Source organism: Coptis chinensis, chromosome 3 (assembly GCF_015680905.1).
Source record: "Coptis chinensis isolate HL-2020 chromosome 3, ASM1568090v1, whole genome shotgun sequence".
Classification (NCBI taxonomy): domain Eukaryota; kingdom Viridiplantae; phylum Streptophyta; class Magnoliopsida; order Ranunculales; family Ranunculaceae; genus Coptis; species Coptis chinensis.
Genome location: NC_141458.1, coordinates 120,027,423 through 120,040,705, shown reverse-complemented (window position 1 = coordinate 120,040,705; position 13,283 = coordinate 120,027,423).

The window sequence follows — 13,283 nt, the reverse complement described above, 5'->3', positions numbered from 1 at the left end:
CCCGAAGTAGTTCGCCGAGCTCTTTTGGTTTTGGGGATCCGAGGGTACAAACCGCATATGACCTAACCGACGACAACCCTCGCAAATATTGTGTAATCGCCGACATTATCAAGAAAGCATATAAATCCCTCGAAAAATGCTATTTCATCCACCGCCGTAGCTCGGACTTCAACATAGGGATACCATTCAACCCTGCAAATAGCATATGATCGAGGAAATTAATCATTAATCACATACTAATAATATTAATTAATAAATAAAACTATTTACATACAAAAATACTTACATCGGTACAAGTCATATTATCAATGGTGGCTCGGTATACTTCAATGCAAAATTGTTGGCTAGCATAAAAAGATTGAGTAACGAAAGTACCTATTAGCACGACATGCTCAAATGATAGTCCCTCATTTGGGTATGGCCTCAACACCGAAGTACTCATAAATCCATGCCTACATTAATATAGACACCGAAGTTAATATTGTAATAGATAGATAAAATTGACATTGAAAAGAAAAACAAAAAAATAATACCCGTAGGAGAGTGAAATAGCCCGAAACACCCTTCACACCTTGGCACTTGTGGCAGTCCCCAAGACCCGCATAAGTAAGCCGCAAGGCCGCACCCCCACGCCAGAAGTCTCTCGATCTCGCAAATTTCGAAAGCAGCCTCAGATAACAAACGGAACTGCGCAGTTCCTGCATTGGTCGGTAAAGGCGTACATCCAAAGAAAAATAACAGATAAGCTCTCACAAAGAAATGCACCTCTTTTTGGGTTGACGCTTCTTCACAACAACCCCATTTTCATCACGTGAAATCTTCATCTCTTACCTTCCCAAAGAAATCGCTTCATCAAGAAATCCATCCTAACTTTGAAGTGAACTTATTGATTTCATCTCCGTGATCTATCTTATCCATGGGTATGCCAAGATTTTTGTGGAGAAGTCTTTGTTCTGTTCCCAAGGTCAAATCGTCCCCCCATACCACCGCTTTGCTCTCGATCGAACTCCTAAGAGTTGGGAAACATCGCCCAACGGATTGTCATCTCGCCCCCACGGCATATGAAACGTGTTGGTCTCTCGATGCCACCTCTCCACAAACGCAGAGACCAACACAGATCCTCGATGCCTCAGATACACCTAAGACCAGAGCACATAAGCCGGTCCTTTGAAGCTCCACGAAAAAGTAGAACAACAACACTCTCCTCTCGATATCCCATTGACTAACTTGTTGAGGTGCCCATGGCACTTCAACACCCCCTCGCCCGCCGCTTCTAAAACAACAAAAAAACTTAGTATTAATGTATGCACAAGTTTCAGAATACAAAATTTAAATACTAATAGACACTATATGATAATATTACCTGCCCTCCCAAACATCGCGAGCTACGCAGACCGCATAGTCATACAATAGATGTGACACACGAGGGCCACCTCCATAAACACCTCTCTCGAACTCCAAGTCATTGTTGGACTTTCTCACAATATTCACCGGAGGTACAGTGCATGTGGACTTCGGGGACTTCCCCGCCCTCCTCCTCCTCCTCCCCTCCTCATCCTCCTCCCTCCTCATCCTCCCTCCATCAACAACACCCTCTTCGGCATCTTCTTCATCATCACCTACAGCTACACTCTTCCCACGATCCATATTTACATCATCTACATCTACATCTTCATCTTCATCTAAATCTAAATCTAAATCTACATCTACATCTACATCTAAATCTACATCACTCATAATTGTTTGCTTTCTTTTTTGATTTCCTAACTCTACACCACTTACTACATTACCGATCATCCGCTTTCCGATCCCCTCTACTACGGACTGATGCCGAGGTAGTTGTTGCCCTTTCTCTTTTTCTCAGCTCCTCAAGACCAACTACTACTCCCCCACCTAACAACTTCTTAGCACCCGCGGAAAACACTTTTTTTGTCGATTCTTCACATTCAGATTCTTTGTTCGAGGCATTGCTACAAAATAAATAGGAGTTAAAAATAAGACATTCAACTAATTCAAATTGTTGCAATACCAACGGAAAAACAAATAACTAAATAAGGCGGTGTGCATGCCAATCTATATCTAAGGTGTGCATGTATTTCTAGGCCATTTACCCGAGCTTGCTTGGCTTTCAAAATGGATTGAAGGGATAGACCTTCTTCCGTTAATCTTAGGTGTTTTTGTTTAGTCGAGGAGGACTATAATGCAAAAATGATCGAAATGATCAATGGAAAGGGAGGAGAAAACAATTCAAATGGATAGCATGCCTAAAATGATCTACTATTATTATAAGAGGGGGTCACCCTCTTTCTTAAGTTATAGCATCGCTTCGAATGGACGAACGACAAGAGCTTGATTCCGACTCACTTACGCTTCGATATGTCGGCAAGTCCAATACGCATAAAAAGAAAAGAAGTTGGACCCCAAAGACCACTTAACGCTTGCATTTCATCTCAAGAAAGATGAAATAAGCATTTACCTTTTTTGCTTTGGCAAAGACTACTGCCCAGTAGACTTTTCTAGCTTTATTGCCGGGCTCTAAGCCTACCACTTTGAAAACCTAACCTTCGCTCGATAGAGCTAACCCCTTTGATATGAAAGTTTTCCAACCCACCCGAGAGAGGAGAGCTAGGAACCTAAGGAAATAAATTCAATTGGCTCTACATCATCCGAACTAAATAAGCTTCGGTCTTAATTTCAATTTAATCCGCATATAGAATTAGAACCGGCTATCCCATGATCGTGATTTGATCATCATTATAGTATGAGAAACCACTTTTATGACGAAAAAGGGGAGCATTATGTCCGATCAATACACCACCATCTAATTCTAATAAAGGGTGCTATGGAAGAAATTAGGCACTAAACCGAGGTTTAGCGGTGCTTATCACTCAAGACGCCGCATCTACCAAATACCGGTTTATCGAAGATATTCTGAAAAGCTTAGTGCAAGTGTCGACTACACGAGCATTCCCTTTACTCGGCAGAGCTTTCTCAAGAAAAAGGAAATAACTACGACGGATAATCTTCGCTCGACTACACACCAGCCTTTTTTCACCAAGAGCTTGTTCCGACACTTGGCGATAAGGGGAAGTACTTTGGAATGATTTGATTGGGACGCTTAGTGAGTTAATGAGCACCGCTTGCATGGTTCCATCAACGCTTTTCTTGTGTGTTCTCAATCAATTCATAATCTATAAAGCTATAAAGAAGAGATGCCCCGTAGAAGACTCCAGCCACCGGCTAACAAAAGGCTAAGGATACCCATTTAGTTGTTTGTTCTTATGCCGACTAAAGCTAGCCGCCCACAGCTTGAATCTCCCTAGAAATCCCCACTCGTGAGCCCTTTGACTTGGGTGTGTTAAGCATATTACATCGGTTTCTTACCAAAGCCTTGGTTGGCTCAACTTTTTCTCTATCTCTAATTGCTAGACCAAAATCCCCACTTAAGCCCCGCCTTAGAATCTTGCTTCGGGCTGCCCTCTAGAGAAGTCGCTTTAAACCCCATCCCCCTATAAGAGGTCGAATTGCTTATACAAATTAACCCGCTACCTCTCAAAGAAATCTGAGTACTTAACATTTTTTCGATCCCATATCGAGGAAGTGAGCCAAAATGAGCCATCAATACAAGATAGAATATATAGGACTCCCTTCTTTTTTTCAGCTTAGCCACGCCGACCGGATCAATCCACTTTAGCTCAAAACTCTAATAGAGTTCAAAACTCCTCGACAGAGTTCACCGAATATGTTAATTCATCAACTCGAGAAGTTCAAAACTCTGACAGAATTCACCGAACTCTGACAGAATTTAAAACTCTGACAGAGTTCAAAACTCCCTGCATTCAATTCACTCTAACTTTAGAACTAATGTAATTTAAAACTCGACAGAAGTTCAAAACTCTGACAGAATTCAAAACTCTGACAGAATTAAACTCTGACAGAATTTAGAACTCTGACAAAGTTCAAAACTCTGACAGAATTTAAAACTCTGACAGAGTTCACCGAACTCTGACAGAATTTAGAACTCTGACAGAATTCAAAACTCTGACAGAATTCACCGAACTCTGTATCTACTTGCATAAAGTGCTTAGTAGAGTCCTTGCCTTGCTTGCTTCGGGTATCCCTAAGAAAGACGATATCAACAAAGGTGAGACTGATTGATTGAATTAATCAAATAATTCAATTAATTAGGGCTTGCTTCGAATGAGCTATCGGGCTTTATCGCTGTTTGGTCCCCACGCCTGGGGGAGGTAATGTCGAAGCTCGCCCTAATCAAGGAGAAGCTAGTCACCGCTGCTATGCCGCGGTTTTACGATTGTAGCCGGGTTGGGTTTAGAATGAATAGCAAAGGGAATGAATCAAACAAATTTCGGGCGAAGAAGGCCTCGATCGAGGTTGAGTTTGAAGTTCTCGATTGATAAAACATACGGGGCATAGGATGGATAGGCCTCAACCGAAGACAAAATGCAAAAGCCCAATTCTCGTGACGCCAAGGTAGGGTTCAGATCTCATCATGCCTTGTTGCTTACTTTAACCGACCCCACTCAATCACCTCATTCTCACATTGCTTGCCACTCCACTACTTCTCAAAGCGTGATTAGAAGCTATTCAAACTATTGAACTAGCTCCTCGCTTAAGATCTCAAAGTAGCCTCACACATAGTAAGTCCTTTTGCCTATCCGCTAAGCTAAGGTCAGCCAATCGCTTTCTTGAGCTAGCGACCTATCCTATAGCAGCCTTTCAAATGTAGGTCCTTCCTTTTAGTACTCCAAATTTTAATTGAATTAGACACTTTGACTTGCGGATGAGGGAGTCGACTTGGCACTTTCAGATTCGGGTTGGGAACTAGACTCGCCCAAGGAAATGAAGTCCAAATTCAAAGGATTCGGTACTACATGGCGGGAAGACTCGAGTGAGTACAATGGATGCGTGAAGCCAGCCATGAGCTTCACAAGTCCTATGCTTCAGTGCCAAGGTATCTCAAAACTAGAAGTAAAACTACTCCTCAAAACTAACGGATTGTGAGCAAGCCTAAGCCGATAGCCTGTGGCTCATGCTTCTTTCTCGACCACTCAAGTTATCATTCCGCTCGGCAAAGATCCGTAGTTTCCTCCTTCCTCAGACTAGCTGTGGGCCACTTCAAGCCTTCGAAATGAGAAAGTGCACTACTTAAGAAGCAATGGAAGGGACCCCGCCTTACTTCAAGCTCACACCCAAGCTCACACCACTAGGCCCCTTCTCTCTAAAGTCGCTCAACGGAATCGATAGTCTAGTCCTCTACGGAATGAAATGCATATTCAACTAGAAAACATCCCCGCATCAAAACACGATATCCTTCCTACCCCCTCGACCCCTAAAGGTTCATTCCTCTCTGCATGTGGATCGTCAAGACTCAAAAGCAACCGCTTCCTTTAGCCCCTCTAGCCAGCTTGTCGGGTCGGGCTCTTGGCCAACTATGGCTTTGAAGCCTACTTATTTATCTCCCCGAACCTAGTAAACTCAAGACGCCATTAGCTTCTTAATAGGTTCCACACCGACTCGCGCTTGTTTGTAATGGCCCCCTTTACCCTATTGTTTTCTAAGCCTCTGCTTGCTTGGGCTAGTGTAGTTTCTTTCTCTCGAATCTATATTAGGTTGGTTTGCAGATGTGTCAAGATCCCATCCGTAGTTTTCTAGGTGTAGGACGGCTCAAAGCCTCTCGCTTGCTCCCCTCTTATGCCTTTTTTTGCCTATTGCCTGCATCGAGTCCCTTCCCTCTTCCCCCAGCTTCTTTTTATGCCACAAAGACTCCTAAAGTAGAAACAGATTCTTGTATAGCGATTGCTATTTTTACTTGAGTCAATTCGCGTGTTTTTTTAAACCCGCCGGTGAGATACGTGCAAGATCATTATATCATAAGAGAAGAAAGAAAGGAGTAGGTTCTACCACCCTTAGTCTTCCTGTTGCTATATTTACATACTATTTCCTCATCCCGCTATTCCTGACTTTAGGAAGGAATGGGCACCGGGCGGGAAGGGTAAAGATCCTCCCTCCATTTGCATATATAGGATAAATGACCCCACCTACCACCGATCGAACCCGGGCATGGCATTGATCCAACACCTTTACCTTGGTGGGATAAGATCTAGGAACCTTAGAAAGGTCTCCGCTTACATGATCAAGAATATAATGAATGAATCATAGAAAAGATTAAAGAATGAATTATACTCTTTCTCATTCAACAAATAACCATGGACGCTTAAAGGAAAGGCATTGAACTCGAATTTAGAACTTTAGAACTCGACAGAATTTCAAAACTCGACAGAGTTCATCGAACTCGACAGAGTTCACCAACTCCCATTAAACCTCAACAAAGTCCTAAGAATTGTATTATTATTAATTGTATGGGCTTAAACATGCAGTTAAACTTATCCATCTACTTTTTACCAAAAAATATCAATCATCTTAATACCTTGATTTTAACTAATCATTGTTTCCTCACGAATTCTTCCACAAGAGGGATTGTGTAGTTTGTTGAGTAGTACCAACTACTAACCGTAGGGTCCTATGTATGGAATTCGATTGAGGATGTATTCTTAATATTGAAACGAAATGTCCGTTGGATGGCGAGTTAAGGCTTAGCCATAATTATCAATTTATAATAGATAATGTGAAGATGAGTATAGCATTAGTGACGAAAGTGATGAAACGTATAAACCTTAACATTTTTTCTTTCTCTTTCCTAACAAAACAAAAATCCAAAAAAAGGAAGAAAATAAAAATGCAAAGAAATTGGTTAGCATTCATAATATACTTTCATTTTAAAATTTGTCTTAGTAGCCGAGGAGTTTACAATGCAAAATCCTCTCGCATAACTTCTTCCGTACGCTTAAATTATTAATTCAAAATCAATAATGAAAATAAGCATGATTTATTCTCTCTAATAGTAACTTAACTCAACATCTATTTTTAGCTAAACTGTGTTTACTCTTTTGTATCTTGTCATGTAATTCATCAACAGGAAAGTACAAAATGGGTGTCTAGAATTCAAAAGAATTGAATCAAACATAACATTATATATATATAAAAAAAAAAAAGATAGAAAGATAGAACAGCTTACCTCAAAAGAGCTATATATTTATTTTGAATCAAGCAGCGCGGTATCTAAATGATATGGCCTCAAATAAAAATCTAGTGATATCAACAGAGAGACAATAAGTTCATAACTTCATTGTTTGATTTAATGATTTATTTATTTTGAACTTGGATAAACATAACATTGATGTCTATGTCTCCATTTCTATAAATCGAAAAAATTAAAAATATAAATAACTTAAACAAATCAAAAATCCCAATGTACATAAACAAGTGTAAATAACTTAAACATCAAAACTCGACAGAGTTAACCAAATATGCTACTTCATCAACTCACGCCGAGTTCAAAACTCCGACAATTCAAAACTCGACAGACCAACTCGAACTCGATAGAGTTCAAAACTCGACATAATTCAAAAACTCGACAGACCACAGATCACCAAACTCGAAACGACATTTAGAACTCGACAGAATTCACCGAACTCGACAGAGTTCAAAAACTCGACAGAATTCACTCAACTTCGAACTCGACAGAAAAACTTTAGAACTCGACAGAGTTCAAAACTCGACGAGTTCAAAACTCGACAGAGTTCAAACTCGACAGAAAAAACTCGACAGAATTTAGAACTCGACAGAAAGTTCAAAACTTCGACAGAGTTCAAAACAAGATAACTCGACAGAATTAGAACTCGGCAGAGTTCAAAACTCGACAAAACAAAACTCGACAGATTCACCTAACTCGACGAATTTAGAACTCGACAGATTCACCGAACTCCCACAGAGTTCATCAAATATGCTAACACCTAATTAAACACATTTAGCTCCTTGAACTGCTAAGATGAGAGTAGTCGCACAGATTCAGCAGCAGCTTAAAACGACTCTAAAGCTAATACAAATAGGGGTGGTGTCGAGTATTCAAGGATATTGATAGGTTAGTTGTTGCTTCTAGTCATATTGCATTTGGATCTTCCAAATAATACAAGAAGCAAAATGCTCGAATCCAATATTTCTATCGGTTATTAGTTGTTGCTTCTAGTCATGTCATAGATGACAAATAGATGCATTCTTAAAACAAAAAGAATTAAAAAGGAAGATATCATGGAAGTATCATGCTTCTAACCTTTTGATTTCAACGCGAGCGTACTGAGCCACCAAATATACCGCTGCAACAAAAAATAACCTTTTTAGAACCTAACAACATAAACGGAAAACAGATCTAAATTAGATGTGGTGAATTAGACCCAAGAAGTTCACATACCGCAAAGAAAAGAAGAGATGGAAATCAAATCGACAAAGCAATATATGGTTGTTTTTTTTTGTAGATCGCCGATTAGTCGATCCCTCTCTTTTTGGTTAGATCGGTCTCTTTTTTTGGTTAGATCGGTCTCTTGGTCTTAATTTTTGGTTAGATCGGTTTTGAATTTCGGTTTTTTTTTTGTTAGATCGGTTTGAACTCTTTGGTGAAGATCGGTTTTTTTTTTTAAGAGAAGATCGGTTTCTTTTTTTAAGAAAGATGATGAAATATCGAAAATATCGGTAAATATCAGTAAATTGGGTGAATTAGATCTGAAGATCTAGAGGGCTCGATCGGACGGCTCAAATGAAGAGTGAGATAAGGGTGGCACCCTAGACAAACCGTATATATATATATATATATATACAGCCCGACTCCTAAAAGGACTTTAAATAAGTACAAAATCTAAAACATCAACAACTTCACCTACAAAATGATTTAAACCCTAATCTTTTGTGCATATGATCTACTAACCATAAAGAACATCTCTACAAAAATTCAACTCGTTTGATATTATCTAACTTAGATAAAATTGTTTTCCACTTTTGTGCATATATATATATATAAAAAGGTCCAGAAATATCTAGTTTTTGCATTCATCTTTTGCCAGTGTTAAAAATTGTCAAACGAGTTGAATTTTTGTAGAGATGTTCTTTATAGTTAGCGGTCATCATATGCACAAAAGATTAGAGGTTTAAATCATTTTGTAAATGAAGTCGTGTTTTTTAGATTTGGTACTTATTTTAGGTCATTTTAGGAAGCAGTCTAATATATATATATATATATACCAAACAAAGTACTAAATCTAAAACAATCCACAACTTCACCTACAAAATGAATTAAATTATAATTTTTTTGTGAATATGATCTACTGACCATTAATATTATCTATATATACAAAAATTCAACTCGTTTGACAATTTTAATATTAGCAAAAGATGATTGCAAAAACTCCACATTTTTTGACCGTTAGATTTTTTTCAAAAGTGAACAACAATTTTTATCTAGATTAGATGATATCAAATGAGTTGAATTTTTGTAAAGATGATATTTATGGTCAGTACATCATATCCACAAATATATATATCGTGAAATGCTAAATATTTTGCATACATGTTACCTGTGAATCCAATTTGAAACTGATCTGAAATTGACCTACTGGATAGCCTGTTATATAAAGGGTTAGGTTTGGATTTGACAAACTCGACACGATTAGTAATTGGGTCAGGTTTGGGTTTGCTCTCCCAATATGTGACCCGAATACGATACAACACGAATCCGACTTAACACGACCCATTGCCACTCCTACTTGGAAGTATAATTAGGCATTTAGACCTACTTTGTGCCTTTGTGGGAGGTCCTAATACACACAGCTTGGATCTCTAGCTAGAGGATCTTGAGATTCAGATACCAAAAATTACATCTAATCCAAGGCTCAAAATATCGTTGAGATTTCTGAAAATATCGTCGATATATATATATATCATTTTTGGGTACATGAGATATAAATATTCGATATATCTCAACCGATTATTGAATATTGTTTTTTCTGATATATTGTGATTTCCAATATATTGATATATATCGACTGATAAATACGATATAAATTGTTGAATTTAACCGTTTTTTATTAATATCAATGATATTTCTGATATAATCGATGATATTTATAAAATTTTCTAATATATCAACATACAAAACAAAATTTTAACTAGTCAACAAAAAAAAATGAATATATTTGATATATATCCGATATATATCGTTTTTTGAGGTACACCCGAATTCGATATTTTGGTCATTTATCTAATTTACCATGACTAACTAGAGGATAGTGTAAAATATGACATTCAACTATTCAAGTATTCCACATGACCACATATGGATTTGTGTCAACTATTTGGAGTGAATAAATATATTTTGTTTCTTCAAGATATTAGTGAGCTCTATTCAAAATTTCGATTATTATATTATTAACTCCTTAAAAGTTGCCTCAAGCCTGCAAGAGATCAGCAGATTTACTCTGTACGGGAGTCTCCATAAGCACATCAGCGCATGCACACACGAATACATGACACATCATCTTGAATTCTTGATTCACTGGTTGCGCAGTGAAACTGCGAAAGACACCGAGTAACAAACATTATAGTCTTCTAGTTGTTTTCCAAATTCTCAATTTTCTTGGTGAGTGAATCTTAGACTCCAATAGTATTCCACTACTATTCCATCTAGTTTAGTCATTGGAACCCTAGACTCCAATAGTATTCCAATAGTAAATAGCAATACATTTAGCTGGTACATTAACCACTAGAGTCTAGACAATACAATTATGAAATATAAGAGATTTAACTTGAGTGATACTTTACCAAAGAAAACTTGAGTGATAGAAAGATGCTAGCCACCATCAGAGAATACCCAACGCTTGTATCATCAGGCGGCGCCGTGCGGTGACTGTTACCTTTGCATTTCAGGTCAACAAACATTTGATATTAAATTGCTTGCCTCCACAGTCCACATGCATATCCTTTGATTTCCGTGAGGCATACACTTTCAAACGGACCACTACCCTTTAAATGGTTTAAGACTTTAAGTCACTCGGCTATTATAGAAGGGCAATGCAATTTTCCGCCCCACTTTTTAACGAAATGTTATGTTAATTATTAAATGACCAACATACCCTTATCACACATTGAAAAGTGAATAAAGTAATAGAAAAACAAAAACACTGTGGCATACGGTTTTAAAGTAAAGAAAATCTATATAATAAAAAGGCTTGGTGGAGGGGATTGTCACAGCCCGATTTTCTAAACAATTAAAAATAATGAATATTTGAAATATAAATATCTCAAACATCACTATGTTCAATTGTCTAAAAACCCAGGCTATGACGGGGTGGATACAACACATGTCAAAACTTAAAACCCACATCACAACCGGATCAACTTAATAACAAAAATCTCCAAATTCCTCAACTATCACTCTATTAAAAACTTTCTTCCATCCCAATACAAACATAAACAAACTTTAAGAATAACAATTTCCAACATCGTGATTCTCATGTCATATAAAATGTAACCTACATTATTACATCATTCCAAAAGATCGGACCTAATAAACTAAACTCCCATACCGCTCTCCAAAGTAGAATCCAAATCACACGCGCCCAGCGGTTCCACGCTTTCCACTGAACACACACCGCGTTGCCAAAACAAAGCAAACATGGGTTAAAAAAATTGAATTTGCTGGTATGAGTAGACTAACCACATATAAACATTATCATACTTTAATTATTCAAACAATTACTTTATATTATCACATAACTTAATCATTCACTTGGAAGACAAGTGTAGTTCCGTCATTTTAACCGCATAATTTCTTCCCAAGCAAGACTTCCATTATATTAACTCATTCAAATAACTCGTTTTAATATCTAAATCATTTAATTAAAACTTACCGATATCCATCGCTATATAAGGGTAGGACCGCGCCCCTCACAAAATGTTATTAAGTCCTACCCTCCTCAAAAAAGAAAGTTATAACTTCTATATAACCTTTGTAAATATTATATTAGGCATTCAAAAGAAAACCCAAACACTCACATAATCAAATTAATACCACTAACCCGCAAGATTTAATACCTTAGTTCCTCTGTGGCAAATCAAACAATCTAGTCATTCATGACACATTCATGAATACCCGGTCATTCATGGCACATTCAATGAATAATACCCTATATAACGCTTAATCTGCCATTTATGACACATTCAATAAATGCCCACCTAACATATGACATCAATCATAAAAACTTCGATTCCAAAACTTTAGGCGTGGAGAGTTCTAAAAGAGTGAGGTAAATTTATTTACGCATTATTAAACTTTATTTTATATATCATTTCAGAGAACGAATGAGTATCTTGATTCCTGTATTTTTTCGATTTACGCGTTATTAATTTCGGGGATGTCTTAGTGTCATAACGTTGCATATCATAAAATCTTTATTAATCACATAGTAGTTAATACACATACACACGATATATAAAGGTCTTAGCCTAAAGTCAAGTATGCTAATAGCCCTAGACCTATCTTAATAACCCAAATCATAATCCGAAGTTAAAAGGTCAAATTGGGTCAACTCGGTCAAAGTCAACCCCGGTCAACAAATAACTCGGTCAAAGTCAATCCCCGTCAAAGTCAAAGTCAACCATCATGGTCGAAGTCAAACTGCCGTTTCCATGTTCAACCGGGTTGGGTCATAGCCATGGTTCATGGCTAAGGTCAAAATGCATGGCTCGTGGGTTCATGACGGCGTAATGGTAAGGACCCAACTAGCTGAGCCCAAACCTTAGAACCCGAAAAGTCTAAAACCAACTTATTTATTCCACCCGGTTGGATCTATATTAAGTCCTATGGACTGCCCTAAGCAATATTAGAAACGGCCCAAAACACAACCGAAGTTCGCCCTAAAATTTAACTCAAACCGCCCAACAAAACAATCTAAGTTATGACCCAAAGACTTAAAAGAAAATGGACCAAACCAACTAAACAAGTTAGGCCCCAACCAAAACTAAAACATTTCGCCCAACCAACTAACCAACCCAAAGCCCAACAATCTAAACCGCCCAAGCCCAAACCGACCACAATTCTTCTTCCACCACCAATTCTCTTCCTCCAAACCACCCAAAACCGACCACCACACTCCTCCACACCACCACCCCCTTTCAAGCCCACGGTTTTGAACCCCTTACAAACCCATACAACTTTAACAAAACCACAAATTCTAATATCGATGAAATCAACCTCTTCCTCAAACTAGATCTACAATTTGGACCGCCATTAATGGCTTTTTCAAGCTCTTACAAACCCCACCCAAGTCTAACATTTAATCCGACATCACTACCCAACCTCAAACCAACAAAAAATT